General features: G+C 40.2%; 1 protein-coding gene across 1 annotated transcript in view; it reads right to left on the bottom strand.

Annotated features, from left to right (window-relative positions):
• Nucleotides 1-20421, bottom strand: part of lhfpl2a (LHFPL tetraspan subfamily member 2a) — a 34084-nt gene extending 13663 nt beyond the window's left edge. The window contains exon 1 of the mRNA XM_056447116.1: nt 20278-20421. The gene's annotated coding sequence lies outside the window, so the exon portion shown is untranslated. The remainder of the gene's footprint in view (nt 1-20277) is intronic.
• Between the last annotated feature and the right edge of the window lie 1324 nt (nt 20422-21745).

The following is a 21745-nucleotide window of genomic DNA, read 5'->3' on the forward strand; positions in this document are numbered from 1 at the left end:
AGCACAAATCCATCATTTTCCCCTTTCTAGCTGTTCTTTCTGTGAATGAATGATGTTCTGTCCATGTGTGTTTCCTCGTCGGTTAGTAACGCTATATTTTATAGCACAACAACAGTCTAAAAACAGAGAAATCAGGCTTTAATTACTTATTATTAGATGATTTGTAAATGTCACCTCTCCTGCTGTGCATGACCTAAGCTGTTGAATGGTCAGCGTATGAGGCTAGGCTAAGCGAGCTTCAATTTTGATTAAATCGTTTTCTAATCAGTTGAATATGAAGTCGTGAATATACTCCTGTAATGCATACTGCTGTCTTTTATTGTCTGGCTTTCTCAGATATCTCACCTGTTCACCAAAAATGACTGATTATATCCCTGGCCATGTCTGACACCGGCGCATACATATTGTACTACACATGCCAGGCGCGAAAGCTTGACAGGCGTAGCAACAGTAACTATGGAGGGCGGGGCTTAGGGAAGGGTCAATTGAAAATAAATATGATCTGTTGATCAAGATGTCAGATTTCTAAGTTTAGCATTATCAGCAGCTCAGATCATCCTTCCTATTGAATATTGTCCTTTATTCCAGCTGCTTCTTCCTTGATGTTTATCTTTATTAAAGGGCCGTGAACCGCTCGTCTCAGCAGGCTGTTTTCACACCTCTAGTTTGAATAAACTCAGGAAAGAGTCCAGCTTTGTTTAGGTGTGAGTGTCCAACAGCTAAGGGTAAGGGTTTGCGTGATAAGGGGTGTTTTAGGGCGTACTCACCCTGTTATGCACAGATCTTGTTTATGTCCACTGGTGCTGCCGTTAATCCGCGGGTCAAGAAATCAAAAAGTAGGCTTCATGACGTTTAATTATGGGCAGCAGGTTAATAAGACCACACAGTGGCTGTGCAAACTCTACATACTTCCTCTAAAATATTAAAGTGCTTTAGGCTATATTATCTTTTATAGACGGGCATAAATGCGCATCAGGGCCAGACATTTATAGCGCTTCCCTCATTTCACTGTGATCATTACGCTGATCATATTGCATATTCAGTTAATTCTCCAGCAGCCTTGTAAATAATGTATTTTAATAATGGATAGTTTATAAGGACTGAGCTATTAATTACTGTAATTCTCCAGATGGAAAACGCTTGGGTGGTCTGATGATATATCATATCAATTAAATCTTCATCATATTTATAATCTACTCCTCATCCTTCAATATTACAGATCCTTTTATCAAATGATTTGTCATGAGAGAAATATTAACCAAAGGATTTTCTTCAGGGAGACCCATCTAAAAACAATCAACAATCAATAATTAATTTAGTATAAATACAAGTTTTAATAGCAATAACTGAAACATACCTTTGTACATGTAAGAGCAGGTTCTCTGTAACCTTTAAGACGAGCTCGTCGCATCAGAAACGACTCTCGCTAATGACGTCTGCTTCGTGGGTATTTCACGTTGTATGTGTTACCGTCGCATTTGTACACATGCTTTAAATGAATGCTTTTAATCTCCCGAATTCATAGAATAAAGAGAACGATAAAATAACGTTATTAACCGGTTAACTAAACGTTTCTGTTCAGAACCATTAAAGTTGATCTTCTTTTCGTTTTTTTTGTTTCTGTTCCTGCAAAACGTCATTCGGTTCCGTTTTTTGTTTCTGTTCCTTGAACCGGTTCAGAGTCCTGCTTAAAACATTCTTAAACACACATGGTAAGAGTATATATCTATATGGGGACATTAGTTTGGTTGTATTGTACCTTTAGTAATTTGCAAAAGACTCTTAAAACACAAACTTGAAAAAGAATCAGGATAAAAATCATGAATCGAGATAATGGTGATATGATATTGTTCCCATATCGCCCACCCCTACATGCGCGCACTGATTTTCACAGAGGCAACACAAACACAGACGCAGGGCAGATAAACAGGCCTTTACATGGACATCAGTCACCGAATGACTTGCTTTAATCTGAATAAGACTATACCATGTTAAAGGGGTGTACACGAGCTGCTTTCTGAATGTTCCTTTCAGGTTCCTGTTTTACATGTTAAAGCACGTAATACGATTAACGTCACCGCGCTATCCACTTTTCCTCTGGAGTTTCATGTAATTTCGGGTGTTTCGTTTTGAATTTGTCGACTTCACTGCAGTTCGGCACTTTCACTTTCATTCGGGACCATTTCAATTGTGTGACATTTAATACACACATGAGAAAATCTGATTCATAACATACAGTGTGAAGCACGTAAGCAAGCGGCAGCAGGACTGAAGTCTGTCCATACTATAAATAACACCTAAACAGTATAAATACGATGACGAGTTTACATATAAATGATCACAGTTTATAAAGCCAACCAGTGTGTGTGACATTTGCAGACGTGTGGATTCAGTTCTACCTGCTATTATTATATGTTTTACAATTTAGAGTTCGCATTGTGTGTGAAATGTGCTATATAAATACACCTGTCCTGTCTAGAGCTCATTTGATGATGACAATGTTAGATGAACTGAGTAATATACAGCTCTGAGACGCACACCATCTGACACACAGCGGCTGTAAAGCTTCAGTGTTCTGATAACAGCATCAACACAAACACATTCAGCAGCAGACCAACAACAACAACAACAACCAGCTGACGGACTCATCTGTGGAGTGAACAGACTCATATGATTCACCTGAACTGATTCAGTGACTCAGATCAGCTCGTGTTGACTCACTTCATCACACATCTGGAATGGTGATTTCTGACCTGCACAGCTCCAGGACAAACGGCAGAGCGGACCATGATGGAAAAACAGCCCTCATGCACACGTGTGTGTGTTCAGTGAGATCATACATACACACACAGATATACACACACATATGCAGATAGACTCACACACAGATATACACACACACACAGATATACATATATACACACACATATGCAGATAGACTCACACACAGATATACGCACACACACACACACACACAGATATACATATATACACACACATATGCAGATAGACTCACACACAGATATACGCACGCACGCACACACACACACACACACAGATATACATATATACACACACATATGCAGATAGACTCACACACAGATATACACACACACACACACACACAGATATACATATATACACACACATATGCAGATAGACTCACACACAGATGTACGCACACACACACACACACACAGATATACATATATACACACACATATGCAGATAGACACAGACACAGACACACACACACACACAAATCTGCAGATAGACTCACACACAGATATAAATATATACACACATATGCAGATAGACACACACACACACACACACACACACACACACGCAGATATATACACACACAAAGAAATTTACACACGCAGATATATAAACACACACACGGATGCATACATACAAACTAGCACGCATACACACATATTTCTCTCACACACACACACACACACACACACACACACGCACACAAACTTTAAACCAAGCAGACACACAAACTCACACACACAAACAAAAACTGTCACACACAAACATGCACACATACACACACACACACATAAACCCACATGCGCACACATAAACTCAAAAGTGCACACACAAACTCAAGTGCACACACACAGAAACACACTCACACAAACTCACACACACTCAAACATGCACACACACACACAAACTTACACACACACACACAAACTCTCAAGTGCACACATACACACACTCAAACATGCACACACACACACAAACTTACACACACACACACAAACTCTCAAGTGCACACATACACACACTCAAACATGCACACACACACACAAACTTACACACACACACACAAACTCTCAAGTGCACACATACACACACTCAAACATGCACACACACACACAAACTTACACACACACACACAAACTCTCAAGTGCACACATACACACACTCAAACATGCACACACACACACAAACAAACTCACACACACTCACTCTCAAAAGTGCGCACACATAGACACACACAAACACTCTCATTCATTCATCCCAGAACATATGGGATTGAACTGTGCACGTCACCATGGTAACTGATTATTGGCTAATAAACACACACACACACACACACACACACACACAGTCAGTGGAGAATGAGCTGAGCGGTCAGTGTGTGTGTGTGTGTGCGTGTGTGTGTGTGTGTGTGTGTGTGTGTGTATCCAGGAGAAACTCCTCATAACATCACATCAGCAGTCAGACATGCAGTGTCGTCATCCTTACACACACACACACACACACACACACACACACTGACCGCTCAGCTCATTCTCCACTGACTGTGTGTGTGTGTGTGTGTGTGTGTGTGAGTGTGTTTATTAGCCAATAATCACAGTTACCGTGAGTGAGTGAGTGTGTGTGCGTGTGTGTGTGTGTGTGTGTATGAGTGCGCACTTTTGAGAGTGAGTGTGTGTGAGTTTGTTTGTGTGTATGTGTGTGCGTGTGTGTGTGTCCAGGAAAAACTCCTCATAACATCACATCAGCAGTCAGACATGCAGTGTCGTCATCCTTACACACACACACACACACACACACACACACACACACACACACACCATGAGCTCCCAGAAGGCCGTGCATCACTGTTTAAGACCTGACAGAGAAATGTGTGTGTGTGTGTGTGTTTCATCCCACAGTCCACCACCACATCATAACTCATCATGTTTGTGTGTGTTCCTCCACTTCCTTTCATCACAGGAAGTGCTAATACTTGACTACACACTTGGCCAGCTCAGTATGACTGTGGGAAAGCCGGAGCGCCGATATTCCGGACGCTTCTGTACAGCTCAGCAGGGAAAACACCTGCAACCAGAGAGGTAGATCCCATATCCCATAATGCCCCAGGGGAGGAGAAAGAAAGCAGGTCACACAATGAGCACAGCAGCTGTCTGCGAGTGCGCTCTGATTGGCTATCACTTCATCATGCGTGTAGATGGAACAGGTGAGGAGAATACCTCTGAACACACCTATCCCATAATGCACCGTGTCTGACTACAATATCAGCCATGAACCTCTGCAGAGAGATTGACATGCTCGTAGGCTATTACATGAATGCGATCTCGACTTAACACTGCGCTCACGACATTAGTCAATGAAATGACGCCACATGTAGTTGGTGGATCTGTGTAAAATACCCAACAGAGTCTGCTGCCGTCACAGCTGGAAAATATCCTAGAGCAAACACTGCAGTATATTCAATGGAGTATACTCTATTTACGCTAGCCTGCTGATGCTGACGGGCGCGTGCGAGCAAACGTTTTACACTTGAGCAAATAAACGAATGCCGAAGTCTGCTTAACTGATTGTATTTGAATTACATTACAACATCAATGCTGTAAAAAGAAACCGTATAACATGGAAAAAACCTCACGATAACAGGTCTCCGCAGGTTTATCAGTATGGGAAACACACTAGCTCGGCACATACACTATTACTGTCGGCTAAGTGAAGTAGCGGCTAGTTTCTGAAGTATCTTATATCAGTGCATGATAGTATAACAGTGCTGCGCCTCAGTGTGCAACACCGTCCACCCTAAATTAGTGAAGATTACAAATGTTCCACAGCATTTAGATCAGAAAGGGGGATCTGCACACTGAGACGCAGAGATAACGGAGATTTATGGAATAAAATCACGGTCCTAAATATTTAGTGTGTAAATTAAATTCACACATCTGTAATTATAAAATCGTAAAGGAAAACAAAGCGTACTCGTAATGTTATGAGGGTACAATTCCAAAACCTGCGATTAGAACAGACACAGATACGACATTTTCTGTGTCTGTTTGTATATGACTGATAAATTTACGATGGGTGTACTTTACACACACCAAGTACAGTTTCACCACAGACACGACGACCTGATTACGAGTACGAATCAAACAGCGACACTTCACTGTCAAAATTACGTCACCGCTGTCACAGGCATTAATAAACAAGCGAGAGTCATCGATCACAACGGCGCGCCTGCTGGGCACTCGAGCTCCACACACACCGTCTCAGGTAAGATTTCTGTTATTCCCTCTGTGAGAAATGTCCATCATGAGCTGTAATAAAGGTTGAGACTTATTGAGGTCCATTTTCACTGAGTTTCTTGGACATTTTACAGAATCAAAATGAAGAACGGGCCGAGGATAGAGAGCATAATGTAAGTTAACATTACAGGCAGCGAGCGCAGAGTTTCTCAGGGAATCACTGAACAGTGTTTGACTATAACAGGACATCTGTTGATTAAGAAACCTTTTCTAACTGTTTAAGTAACTCTCAAACACCCGATGAGATCACCAGAGAACACAAACTAAACTAGACAGATTATCCAGTATAGATATATAAAACAAAGAAAAGGTTTACTCTTATTAATTAATTAACTTTAAATAAACCAGCATAAGCAGAATATAATGTAGTAATTAACAATCACCAATATAGAACAAACACACAATAGTATAATGCTAAATGGTAATATAAATGTTTATGGTATTAGTTTATTAATTATAATGATACAATATAATTTAACCTAATATTTTAATCAAGTAATATAACAAACAGATAATAACAAATAACATAACAAACATTTATATCAACAGTTACTAATACCTTACTTTGTACAAATTTAAAGATAATATAAAAGTATATATATCTGATCATATCTTCTCTCCATACATCAATGAGGAGCTGAATTATTCAATTATTAAACAAACAGAAAAACAAAATGTCGTATCTGTGTCTGTTCTAATTCAGATTTTGAAATTGTAGCCTCGTAAAATTACGAGTACGCTTCGTTTTCCTTTACGATTTTATAATTACAGATGCGTGAATTTAATTTACGCACGAAATATTTATGACAGTGATTTTATTCCATAAGATTCATTCACAATCGAATTGTGTTGTATACGCTATAGAATAGTGGGCAGCATATTGTGTTCTTTGTAGTGTGCAGTATATATACAGTAGTGTGCAGGATAGAGTGTGTTTATTGCGTCTTGCTGAAGATCAATAATGCAGAAGAGCAGATTTCCTCATTTCCTGTTTGTCAAACTCCTTCTGACAGGATGGAGAACACACACTGCAGACTGGGTGGTCAAGCAGAGGCTGTGTGTGTGTTTGTGAAAGAGAGTGAGAGTGTGTGGGAGTGTATGTGTATGTGCGTGAGCAGCTCTAATGTAATGTGCATTTCTGGTTGTTTGAGTGCATCTGCACGTGTGTGTAGCTCTACTGAAGTGTGTGTGTGTGTGTGTGTGTATGTATATCTGCTATCTGGCAGTTCGGGGTCTCTGTGACCCTCTATGAGCTCCAGCAGCAGGAAATCCGCAGCACTATTGTTCAGATAGAGTGTTTGTCCGTTTAATCCGTTCCTGCTGCCGGGCTGCCTGCATACACACACACACGCACACACACACACACACACACACACTGAATAAAGACTCTGCTGTCTGTCAAAGGAAACCCATTCTGAGCTAATGAAGTTTGCAGATAGCTCCCTCCACACTACCCTGGAGTGTTCCAGCGCTGATACCGGAGCGTTCTGGAGCCGCTGCAGAGGCCGTGTTGGTGTTCACCACTGCTGCTGCTGTGAGTCAGTGTGGATGGAGGAGGCGGAGACATCTGAACATGTAGGCGTGGCTGCAGACGTTCTCCTCTCTGATTGGGCCTTTTCCTCAATATGAAGAGCTCAGAGTTGAGTCCCGCCTCCTCTCCTTCAGTTCAGATATGGAGAACACACTCCAGAACACACGGCGGGTGAACCCAGTGTAGTGTATAAGCTGATCCACATCATCCCCCTGCAGGCTCCGCCGCTTCACCATCACCAATAATGAACACCTGAGATGAGGAACGGCCTATTCTCATGCTGAGATCCACTGACAGACAGCAGAGATGTAGAGGCGTCCACCGTTAACACCTATAGTGAGATCAGATCCAGCAGGAGATCCTTCAGCAACTGTCTGACCTGCGCTGCTCTCACCTGGGGAGGTGTGCTCAAACACCCGCTGACTGCTGGAGCTCAGACACACGCATACGCATTATTACTGACATTTAGGATCATTTTATTTCTCAATAATTATAAATTATTCAGTTAAAACAACAGTTTTACAAAGTTAATTTTAATTTACTTATTAAATCATATACAATTAAATTATTCAACATATATTAAGAATTATATTATTTAAACATTTTAAAATATTTATATCATCAATAACAGTATTCTGAAATAAGATATCTATTTATTTACATTTAAATTAATCATAAATTACATGTTTTTATATATTAAATTAACACAACACGCTTACTTACTTACACACACACACGCACAAACAAACACAAACACAGATAGAGACTCACTCACACACTCTTACACAGGAACAGCTTTAGATAAGAGGAAGTCGGCCTCTATTCTAGGCCTGCTGTTTGTTATGGAGGGGCTTTCCTCCATTCACAGGAAGGCAGGTGGGCCTGAACGACATCACACGTCCCATTGTGTCTCCAAGCTTTATCAAACACACACACACACACATGCACGCACGCACGCATGCACGCACAGTGCTGAAAATGTTCACACAAACACACAGAAGTGGAGTGACACTGGATTAAACTGCAGTGTGAACAGGGATTAAATAAATCCTGTAGCCCTGAATGAATGTGACATGAGTCAGGGCTGACACAACACACACACACACACACACACACACACACACTGGTTACAGCAGGCGTGATGTCATGAAGACGAGAGTTGCGTGTGGTTCTGTCAGGCGTAAAATGTTAAACATGAGCACAATTGAGTTCATCAACGCGGTTCACAGAACGACAACATCACGGGTCACAAACCCTCAAAGACCATCAGAAGAGATGCTAACCAGTCCATTAGAGAACTAAAGCAGAACACACACACACACACACACAAACACAGTCAGAGAATAAAGTTTACAGCACAGAAAACTGACTTTAGTAGATTTAGATGATTTTAAGCATTTGATTGGTCAAATCAGCTGAAGCAGGTTTCAGTGTGCATTAGGATTCTGCAGGATTCTGCTTCAAATAAAGATCAGGATTTTCTCATCAATTACAGACTGATAATAGTTGATTATTAAAAATGAGTTCAGTCTTAAACACTGACGTGTGATGTGCTGAAAAGAGACACACGACAAGAACAGAGCAATAAACAGTACACTATATTAACACACACACACACACACAAATATCTGCACATAAACACGTGTGAACAACTCACAAAAACACACACCAACAAGCAGACAACAAACACACTCTCTCATAGACATGAATAAGGAGACACACACGAAAACAAAAATGGCGCACACACACACACACACACACACACACACACACACACACACACACAGGCCATACACCTACAGACCACACTGAGAAGATCTGACAGTAAACCCTGAAGCCTCTGTCTGACACACAAACACACACTGCATTGTTTATCAAACCACAAACACACACTGTCTACACTAGGGTGAAATATACTGTCGCCCAGCAGTCCACACACACACACACACACACACACACACACACGCACACGCACACACACACACACACACACACACCACACACCTACAGACCACACTGAGAAGATCTGACAGTAAACCCTGAAGCCTCTGTCTGACACACAAACACACACTGCATTGTTTATCAAACCACAAACACACACTGTCTACACTAGGGTGAAATATACTGTCGCCCAGCAGTCCACACACACACACACACACACACACACACACGCACACGCACACACACACACACACACACACACCACACACCTACAGACCACACTGAGAAGATCTGACAGTAAACCCTGAAGCCTCTGTCTGACACACAAACACACACTGCATTGTTTATCAAACCACAAACACACACTGTCTACACTAGTGTGGAATATACTGTCGCCCAGCAGTCCACACACACACACACACTGATTTATCAGATCTGATCGCTCACGCCTTACTGAAGTCCATCTGATGGATTCACAACAACTCTTTTAATGAGCGCTTCCTGTCTCCTGACAGAGCACTTCCTGTATAATAACACACACTGACACACTGAACTACTGAACTCAGAGACTCTAAACTGCCTGTGTGCGTGTGTATGTGAGAAAGAGAGATTGTCTGTTGTGTGTGTGTGTGTGTGTGTGTGTGTGTGTGTGTGTGTGTGTGTGTGTGTGTGTGTGTGTGTGTGTGTGTGTCTACAGCGCTTCTGTCCTGCATATCATTCATTCCACAGTCCCTGATGAGAAATCTCACATAGACACATCAGACACCCTCGCTGACCTCTGACCTTCAGCGGGAAACATCAGTCACTCAAACAGACTTTATTCATAATTAATATAAAGTCTTATATATTACTTTAGAATATATTCATTTACTTTTATTGAACTGAATTAGGGGCGAAGCAGTGGTGCAGTAGTTACTGTTGTCGCCTCACAGCAAGAAGGTCGCTGGTTTGAGTCTCGGCTGGGTCAGTTGGTGTTTCTGTGTGGAGTTTGCATGTTCTCCCCGTGTTGGTGTGGGTTTCCTCCGGGTGCACCGGTTTCCCCCACAGTCCAAACACATGCACTATAGGGGAATTGAACTAAACTGGCCGTAGTGTGTGTGTGTGTGTGTGTGTGAATGAGTGTGTATGGGTGTTTCCCAGAGATGGGTTGCAGCTGGAAGGGCATCCGCTGTGTAAAACATATGCTGGAATAGTTGGCGGTTCATTCCGCTGTGGCAACCCCTGATGAATAAAAGGACTAAGCCGAAAAGAAAACGAATGAATGAATGAAGTGAATCAAAATGAAATAAAAATGATCTTAATAACACCACTATCGTCTGTAATAACTGATGTTTACACCATTAACTGTTGTTTCCAGTGTTATGGTTACTTAGTTTATGCATATCTGTAATGGAAGTGCTATAAAGATAACACCAGTGGTGTAAAGTAACAAATTACAGATACTCAGATTACTGTAATGGAGTGGTTTCTCCTCAGGATTTGTACTTTACTGAGTAGTGTTAAGAATGTGTACTTTTACTTTCCCCTGAGTACATGTTTGGTGTTGTATCAGTACTTTTACTCCACTACTTTCCTTCAACCTGCAGTCACTACTAGGGGTGCAATGGTTAAATCTACTCACGGTTCAGTGTGTATCACGGTTTTAGGGTCACGGTTTTGATACGGTACGGTTTGTGCAATGCTTAGAAAAAAATGCCTACAGAACAAGTCAAAGAACAATAAACATATTGATTGGGTAACAAACATCTGACAATTCAACAGCTTCACACATGTGACTGTAGATACGCTCTGTGTATCTTTTGGTCACTCAATTATGTTATAAAAATGTGTTTTCTTGTGATCACAGGATTTCATTGAGACATATTTTCCTCACTCATGCTTTATATATATATATATTTTGTTTGTTAGTTTTGATTAGTGTTGACTCAAATGCTATAAATCTGTTTATATAACACTTGTAGTAACGCTGCTCATAATTGGTGTGTGCGACTACATTTTTAAGTTGGAGCACCAGCGCTACCAAGCAAAAAGGTTCATTTCGAGCCCTGTAGCAGACAAAACTTAGCAGACAGCGGGTAATAGAGTGAATAGTGGGAGTGATCGGGTGCTGAACAACACCTAAAAGGAGCAGGACTGAACAGACCTGCTGTATGTCTGCGTCCGTATGGGATGCTTCTGGGTCTGGACATGGACCTCGATCCACCTGTTATGGTTTGTTTCCACTGACTGGTACAGTACGGGTCACCTTTATCAGGCTTGTGTTTCCACTACCAAGAGGGTACCCTTTTGGTGGGCGTGGTGTATGACAGAAAGTTTCAGTCGACGTCATTCTCACTGGAGGAAATGTCTACAGTAAAGCTGTACGGGTCACTCACATATCATATGAGAAGCACTTCTCACAAAACAGACGCTTCATACACATCAATACTGGTGTAGAAATGTTTATTACTAACTTTACTATGAACATGAGTTGATTATAACTGCAGATCAATGACCTAGCCTACTGTAACGTCTGTAATTATATTAAATAAATGAACATATATGAACACATACAGCCCCTTACAGTCTCCGATATGTTACCAACTACAGAAGAAATACACACAGCAGACATTTAGTCTGTATTTAGGTTAAAAATAACACAAAATATAGCCTACAGTCAGTGTAAACCTCTCATCTGTGTCTGTAATCTTCAGCAGCACATGTAGCCTCTGGTAGAGAGTAACTCCATCATTCCCTGTTCATATTAGTCCAAAAGATGAAGATAATAAGCTAGTTAATCATGGCATTTTGTTCATGTTTGCTGAATAATAATGTGCTCCTCTTTTCCCGGTTTCTACTTTGACAAACACGAGAGTGAAGCACGAAAAAACAGTGTCTGACAGGATCGGGTTTAAAAGCACGTCAATAATCAGGCGCGGTCTTTGCATGTGCAATGCTTGTGAAAGGTAATCAGAAGCGTATAAAGGTGAAACTGCTTTGATCACAGGGTGCACCAAACCGTGGGTGGACAACGGGGCGATATGGTTTTTACAGAGAACCACTGCATCCCTAGTTACTACTTTATTATTTCTTGTCTAAAAATCAGTCCTGCGAGTCCAATCAAATCACACATAGAAGGTAAATCACCTCATAATGAACTGCCTCAAGGTGATTTATAACTGCAGCACACTGTTTGGAAGCGTTAAATGTCCAAGAAGAAGTCCAAAATCTGTACACGCATTGACCCAGAGACTGTTTAGACGCAGGTCACTGATGAGAAGATGACGGATGTTTACTGTATGATGAACAAAATGGCCTTAAACACCCAGCAGACACAAGAAGTCAACATGATGTCAGTTTAACGTTGTACTTCAATGTTGCGGGGACGTTGCATTTTGTTTGGAAATGAAAATCGAGTTGACATCATAACACAACGTCAAAGTCCAACATCCAACCTGAAATCAACCAAAGATCATGGTTGCCATACCTGATGAATAAATGTCAGTATCTGACGTCAGTGTGACGCTGGTTTAAGATGTTCACTCGACATTAGATTTTGGTCACTTTCCATTACAACCTAAAATCAACCAAATATCAACCTCAGGATTGGCTGCCTCAGATCACACGACTATCCGTCTGCTATCAGACCTGTTCAGCTGCGAAATTAATGTGATTAGAGGATCATCAGTAATCAGCACTGCGACCAATCAAATCACGTCATCATGAAAACAATCAGCTGCTCATTTGCATACAGCTGTGCGTGTCTGTGTGATTACCACTTTACAATCTGATGACCAATCACACATGATGCTAAACACAACCCTAGTGTTGAGTGAAGAGGTCCACACACTCACACACACACACACACACACACACACGCTGTCCTGCTGTGTCATGAGGGTCTGGGTGACTGAACTGAACCTCCCCCGCCATAAAACACACCCACACACACACACATACACAAAGACAGAAAGAGTGAGACAGTGTGTGTGAGAAATAAAGAGAGAGTGTGTGTGTGTGTGAGAGAGAGAGAGAGAGAGAGAGAGAGAGAGAGAGAGAGAGAAGGAATTTGCTTGATGCAGCACAGATGAAACACACACACACACACACACACACTATAGAGCAAGAGATAAGAGGGAGAGACTGGTTTACTACTACAGCACTAATCTTATCAGTGTGCATGACTGATCTGAACTACAGCACAAACCCTTAACACTGGCCTCACTGTGCCCACACACACACACACACACACACACACTCTCTCTCTCTCTCTCTCTCTCTCTCTGAACAGTCTGCAGGTCACTCTGACATCTGAACAACAAAACAATTAAATGATTCACTGAAGTTCTGAAATGAATCGTTGGTTCACAAATCCACAGCAAGACTCAAAATACTTACAGCAAATCAATCAATCCAGCTCTGCAAATACACTGGGTCAAAATGAGCCAGAGTAGTTCTAAAATGAACCAATGACATTAAAAATGAATCCCTGTAGCTCTAAAATAAATGACTACAGTCCTGAAATGAATCACGGTAGTTCTATAAATGAATCATTCGTTTAAAAAGAGTCAGACTAAAGGAAACACCTAAGAAGCATCAATAGAGTTCATATAATAACCCCTTTAGTTCTGAAATTAATTCATAAAGTTGTGAAATAAATCATTATAGCTGTAAATTAAACCATTAAAGCTGTAAAATAATCCAGAGATCTTTCAAATACAGTTGAATGAATCATTACAGCTGTAAATTACTATTATATCTCAAATTATACCATACAGTTGTAAAAAGAATCATTACAGCTGTGAAATGAACGACTATACTTCCAAAAATGATCATGATAGTGCTAAAATTTATTACAGTTCTACGCTGAATCACAGGAGATGTGAAATGAATCATTACAGTTCTACACTGAATCATTGTAAGTGTGAAAAGAATCATGATAGAGACTCAAACTGAATCATTAACGTTGTGAAATGAATCGTAGTTCAAAACTGAATCACTGTATTTGTGAAATGAATCCTTATAGTTCTAAATTGAATCATTGTAGTAGGTAAATTAATTGTTACAGTTCTACAATGAATCATTGCAGCCGTGAAATGAATCATTATAGTTCTACACGGAATCATTTTAGTTGTGAAATGAATCCTTATTATTCTAATCACTGTAGTCGTGAAATGAATCATTATAGTTCTACACGGAATCATTTTAGTTGTAAAATGAATCGTTATTGTTCTAATCACTGTAGTCGTGAAATGAATCATTATAGTTCTAAACTGAATCACTGTATTTGTGAAATGAATCCTTATAGTTCTAAATTGAATCATTGTTGTAGGTAAATTAATTGTTACAGTTCTACAATGAATCATTGCAGCCGTAAAATGAATCATTATAGTTCTACACGGAATCATTTTAGTTGTAAAATGAATCGTTATTGTTCTAATCACTGTAGTCGTGAAATGAATCATTATAGTTCTAAACTGAATCACTGTATTTGTGAAATGAATCCTTATAGTTCTAAATTGAATCATTGTTGTAGGTAAATTAATTGTTACAGTTCTACAATGAATCATTGCAGCCGTAAAATGAATCATTATAGTTCTACACGGAATCATTTTAGTTGTAAAATGAATCGTTATAGTTCTAATCACTGTAGTCGTGAAATGAATCATTATAGTTCTAAATTGAATCACGGTATTTGTGAAATGAATCATTAGAGTTCTACACTGAATCATTGTAATCATGAAAAGAATCATGGTCTAGTTCTAACCTGAATCATTGTAGTTATAAAATGAATCATTATATTCCTAAAACGACACCACGCAGCTCTAAACCGAATCAGTGAGATGAATGTGTGTTTGTTGTGTGTTTGTTGTGTGTGTGTGTGCGGCGCTCAGACCTCTGGGCTTGATTTGAAGGCAGTGTGGCTCGGCTGGTTTTAATTCAATCAAACATGCTCGTTTTGGGAGGCTGCATGGAAAACTCCACACGTAATGTGACCCATTTAAAGGCCTGGTGTGTTTAAACAGAACCGGCCACATCCAGATCAGATCCCTCCACAGAAACACTGAAGAGAACAGACAATCACAGACACAGCTGTGCTCAAACCTGCTGACCTCTGACCCCCAGCACACATTCAATTAGCATTTTAACACTGAGCTGCTCTTGGGTTTCACACACACACACACACACACACACACACACAGAGACACACTCTGGCTCTGGTTACACATGACCTTACTGTAAAACAGCAGATAAACCGGTTAAACACCAGCTCTTATATCACAAAACATGAATCTCTGTACTTCTGAATCACTGCTAAATGATTCACAGCAGTTCTAGTTAAACAACAATGAATCACTGAAGCGGATGAATCTCTTCTGCAGCTGAATGAACTGATACAGCTGAAAAGAATCACTTAAGTTAAGCACTTTTTTAAGAATTGTAAAAAGATTAAACAATAAAAATGAATCACTACAGCTGCAAAGTGAACTGATGAGTGAAATGAATCACTAAAGTCCAGAAATACAATCATGGGAGTTCTAAAATGAATCAAACTCAGTTCTAAACTTCTGCAGGTGTAACTATAGAAAGTGTACAGCTAGAAAAAATGATTCAGTGATGATTAAAATGATTAAATGATTAAAAATCTGTTCTAGCTAAAAAATATGATTTGTTTGAACCATTAAGAAACAAATCGGTTCAAAAATGAATCAGTTCACAAATGAATCACACCAGCTCTTACATGATCCATTATAGTTCATTCACTCATTTTCCTTCAGCTTAGTCCCTTATTTATCAGGGGTCACCACGGTGAAATGAACCACCAACTATTCCAGCATATGTTTTACGCAGTGGATGCCCTTCCAGCTGCAACCCAGTACTGGGAAAACCATTGTAGTTTTATAATGAATGTCTGCTGCTGCTGCTGCAAAATGAACTGATTCATTTGTAAATAGAATCAGAATAGAATAAATTTCATTAAAACAATTAATCACTACAGTTGAAAATGGACTGATGTGTGAAATGAATCACTTAAACACTAAAACGAATCAACAAAAATGTAAACGAATACAAAAACTAATCACTGTAGCTCAACATCAATGACAGCCGTTCTAAATGATTCAGTTCCATTCAGAAAAGAGTCAGCTCACAAATGAATCACTCCAGCTCTTAAATGATCCATTATAGCTCTATGTTGATTATTTACACACTGCACAAAAGTCTTGTTTCTAGTACAAATATCTAAAAATCCGTAAATCAAGAAGCTTTTTCTAGACAAGCAAATAATATCATCTTGTTTTCAGAAAACAATTGTGAAAATGAAGTGAGTTTTCCCCCAAAACAAGCAAAATAATCTGACAATGAGGTGAGAAATAGGTTATTTCAAAGCAAATACAAGATTAGCTTATATGGCAGATTATTTAGCCCATTTGGCAGATTATTTAGCTAGTTTTAAGGAAAAATTCACTTAATTTTGACTATATCTAAAAAAAGACAATAATTTTAGAAAATGATTCTTGATTTAATAATTTTTAGACAAAACTCTAAATAAGAACAGCATTTTTGCTGTGTATAATTATTTACAGTAGAACTAATGATTCATTAGAAGTGATTCATTTTTGAGCTGATTCTTTTCCGAATTATTTAGAACTGCTGTCATTCATTTTGAGCTCAAGTGATTCATTTTTGTATGCGTTTCATTCATTCATTCATTCATTCATTCATTCATTCATTCATTCATTCATTCATTCATTCACTCATTCATTCATTCACTCATTCATTCATTCACTCATTCATTCATTCATTCATTCTCCTTCAGCTTAGTCCCTTTGTTCATCAGGGGTCGCCACAGCGGAATGTACCGCCAACTATTCCAGCATATGTTTTACACAGGGGATGCCCTTCCAGCCGCAATCCAGTACTGGGAAACACCCATACACACAAAACACTCATACACTACGGCCAGTTTAGTTGATCAGTTCCCCTATAGCGCATGTGTTTGGACTGTGGGGGAAACCGGAGCACCCGGAGGAAACCCACACCAACACGGGGAGAACATGCAAACTCCACACAGAAACACACACTGACCCAGCCGGGACTCGAACCAGCAACCTTCTTGCTGTGAGGCCACAGTGCTAACCACTGAGACACCCTAAAATAGATCAATATAATTAAGAGAATGGATCACTGCGGATGAAACAGGTAATAACTAGAATCAGAGAGTCACTGAGAATACCGGCTTGGTAGTTTTTGGATCAGTTCAGCTCACAGTGACAGAAATGGGTCACAGACAGACTGTGTGGTCTGAGGCGCAAACACTGCGCTGTGTTTACCTGACGGCCCACAAACACAGCAGAAACTGCCCTTTGATTTTCCACTCCTCCTGGCAGCGAATGAGAGGGACAGACGCATGTGTGTGTGTGTGTGTGTGCTTTCTCTTGGCTTGAGCAGCCTGTAATGAAGCGTCTGTGTTTCTTCCACAGTTTTTATGGTCGGCAGGACGGTCCACGCTCTTATTCTTAGCCTCCATAAAGTGAACGTTCACTGATGATCGAGTGCTGGTAAACCAACTAACCTCAAACCCAGCTTTTAAAGGGCCAGCGCACGCAGGAGAAACGACATCAGCGTGACTGTGGGCGCAAGGCATTATGGGTCTATAAAGCAAACATGTCAGAAACATATACAAGTGCTTTCAAACTAATAATACAAGACAAATCTTTCCCAGGTTTGCGGCTGGTCCAAAACAGTCCAAAAACATGTGGTAATAGGTGGTGTAGGTAAGCTAGATTGTCCGTAGTGTATGAGTGTGAATGACTGTGTATGGATGTTTTCCAGTGATGGGTTGCAGCTGGAAGGGCATCCGCTGCTTAGAACACATGCTGGAATAGTTGGCGGTTCATTCCGATGTGGCAACCCCTGATAAATAAGGGACTAAGCTGAAGGAAAATGATTGAATACAGGAGAAATCAGTTTATGTATTTATATAATAACTGACAATAGGTTATTGAATTAAAATAAAATGTGCATTATTTTCTAATAACTCAACAGCATGGCCTGCATCGTTCTGCTTGTGCGCCACTGCTCAGGTGTTTAATTTTAGACATTTTTCAGGTGTTTGCCCTCCTCAAACTGCTCCTGTTGTGTTCTGCTGTGATTTCTGACTGTTGTAGCTGTGGAATAACTCTAATCATTCAGCGGAGTGATATGGAGCTGCTCTAAAGCTGCCGGAACTACTTTAGCTGTGCCTTTATCTGACAATAACCAAACACCTTAGAATCATCATCAGCCAATCAGAATCAAGCATTAAAGAGAGCTGTAGTATAATAATAAATATTATAACTCTAACAACTCTGCGTGATAATGACAAATACAACAACACAGTCTCTATAGACCATTTCAATGTGGTCATGTCATTGGCCCAAGAACATTTCCTGCATATTAAACTATTTCATAACTGTAACAAGAGGCAATTCAATCATAGCTTAATGTTAAAACAGCTATCATAACATTATTTATCAATGTGTGGCTCTTGATTCTCGGAAGAGGTAGAAATTAAAAATGTACAAGAGGAAACATGTTGGGGCCATTGTTTTTGTTGACATCCCTCGAAATGGTCTATAAACGCATACAGTACTAACCTGTTTATGATGGTTGATTTATGAAATAAATGTTTAAAATCAGGCCATAACATCAATATCACAACTATTTCTCCTAAACGACAATAAAGTGAGTATCTGAACTCAAATCTGGTGAATCCGAGTTCTACAAGACGTCAATAATGAGTTAAAATCTGCAAACAATACTCAAAATTAACACTTATAATATTACTAAATTGAGATAAAGTTGGTTTTATATCCACACATTCAGACTTTCTCATTAATAATATAATTTCAGAAAAGTATTCTGCAAATTGCTAATCGTGAAATCATATTAGCAACCCATGGCTATCAAAGTATATTGTTCACAGTCAATTAAATCGTGCTGATGTTGTTTTGAAGTCATATTCACATGTGATTTCAGTTCGAATACTCAAAAGTACCATGGTAAACTATATAGGGAGCGTGTCATAAGTTGTCACTGAATGAATGTGCGAATATAAAAGCAACTTTACCTCAATTATTCTTAATGAGTAATTTGAGCCTGTCAAAAAGCTTCATATTTTTAATACTTGAGAATAATAAAACGTTCCTCTAGTCTAACTGGATCATGATATTTAATAATATTACAGCACTAAACGACAAATATTGATTTAGCACCGAATTCACGCGACACTCGACGCTGTCCAATTGAATAACACGTACAAAATACGATATTCCAGCACTGGATTTTCATTTATATTATTCCACAGTCGATTAATGTCGGTAAACGAGTATTTCTGAATCAGATGAGGTGATTTGTTTGTGTAACGGGAGCTCTGCTGTATGAATGAGTAAACCTGAAAGCGATTCTCCTCAAGACAATAAAGACATTAAACACTTCTACTCGAAGCACAAACCCACTTTAATCACCGAAACCAGCTCTAAAACTCGAGTTATATCGCGTTAAACAAAGAAACTCGACTTTAGTAGAGCCTCGGAGGACTGAAGGAACTCGTCGGTTCTCCTGCCACGACTTTCCGTTCTGGACAAACCGACGGTACAAGACGGGAAACTCATTCAGAAACTCGGTTATTCTGTGTTTGCTTTAATCCGAGCGGAGAAACTGAGGTCGGTGTGGAATCTGAGGCAAAAGTGGAGAACAAAAGCTACTCACGTTCGCGCGCTCTTCAACCGTTGGATCTGAGGGACAGTCGGTGACTCCGAACATACAGAGAGGTTTCCGTTAAACCGTCCACGAGCACGAGCGCACACACACTTCTCTCGCTCTCTACTCTCTCTCTCTCTCTCCGTCTCCGTGGAAACGGACCGGTGCTCACGCGGGTTCGCGGCTGTGCGCGCGCACGTGCTGTCCACGCGCGGTCCCGGCATTGTTCTGATTGTGTGGGTTTCTGCGGTTTTCAGTGGTGCGTGTGTGCACCTTGTTTTCCTTACGTAGCGGGGACCGAATGTCCCCACAAGTATAACAATAGCAGTTAAGTAGGACCTCACTGAGACATTTCTTTGGTCTGCATGGGTGAACATGCTCATATCAGGCAGAATGAAGGATAGTGAAGATGTAGAAGTGCAGATAGTTTGCTGTGAGGGTTGAGTTTAGAGAATATACAGTATGTACAACAAACATCACTAAAGATATGGGAAGAGTTCATTAAGATAGCTGTGTGTGTGTGTGTGAGCGCAGGAGTGGTTTTAACCAATAAGCAAGGTAAGCAGCCGATTAGTGCCCTAAAAAATTTGGGGCTACACAATAAATATCTTTAATTATAAATTATACAATTCATTCATTTAATCGTTTTCATTCAGCTTAGTCCATTTATTAATCACCGGTTGCCACAGCGGAATGAACTGCCAACTATTCCAGCACGTTTTACATAGCGGTAAAGTTTTAAACACCCATACACACTCATTCACACACACACTCATACACTACGGCCAGTTTAGTTGATCAGTTCCCCTATAGTGCATGTGTTTGGACTGTGAGGGAAACCGGAGCACCTGGAGGAAACCCACACCAACACGGGGAGAACATGCAAACTCCACACAGAAACACACACTGACCCAGCCAAGAGTCGAACCAGTGACCTTCTTGCTGTGAGGCCACAGTGCTAACCACTTAGCCACCATGTTGCCTTAAATTATACATATAAATTCATTTTGTATAGTGAGGGTCTAACAAATATAAAGTTTAATGTATTTATTACATCAAATCTCCCCCAATCATGGACACCCCCAAATCCAGTGTGTGTGAGAGAGCACCGGCTGGCTGTCTGCATGTGTGTGTGTGTGTGTGTATGTGTGTGTGTGTGTGTGTGTGTTTGTTTGCACAGCACACATTCTTCACCCACTGTAACCCTGCTGGACCACCAGCCGTCTGCACTGATCTCAGATCATCTGTAACACACAGCTGAAGAAATAAGAGCAGCGTGAGGACAGACAGACAGGAGAGTTCAGCATCAGACGCAGGAGATTATCAGCAGATCCTCTGTCTGAGCAACAGCTGCGCTCACCAACACTCATCTGTGTGTGAAATCATTCATTTCATTCAGAGTTGACTTCTGCTGTTTAAATAAGGGACTATCATTAATCTGTGTGACTTACTAATATGAGTTACTCGACATAATCAC

The sequence above is a fragment of the Danio aesculapii genome, chromosome 21, assembly GCF_903798145.1.
Source record: "Danio aesculapii chromosome 21, fDanAes4.1, whole genome shotgun sequence".
Lineage (NCBI taxonomy): Eukaryota > Metazoa > Chordata > Actinopteri > Cypriniformes > Danionidae > Danio > Danio aesculapii.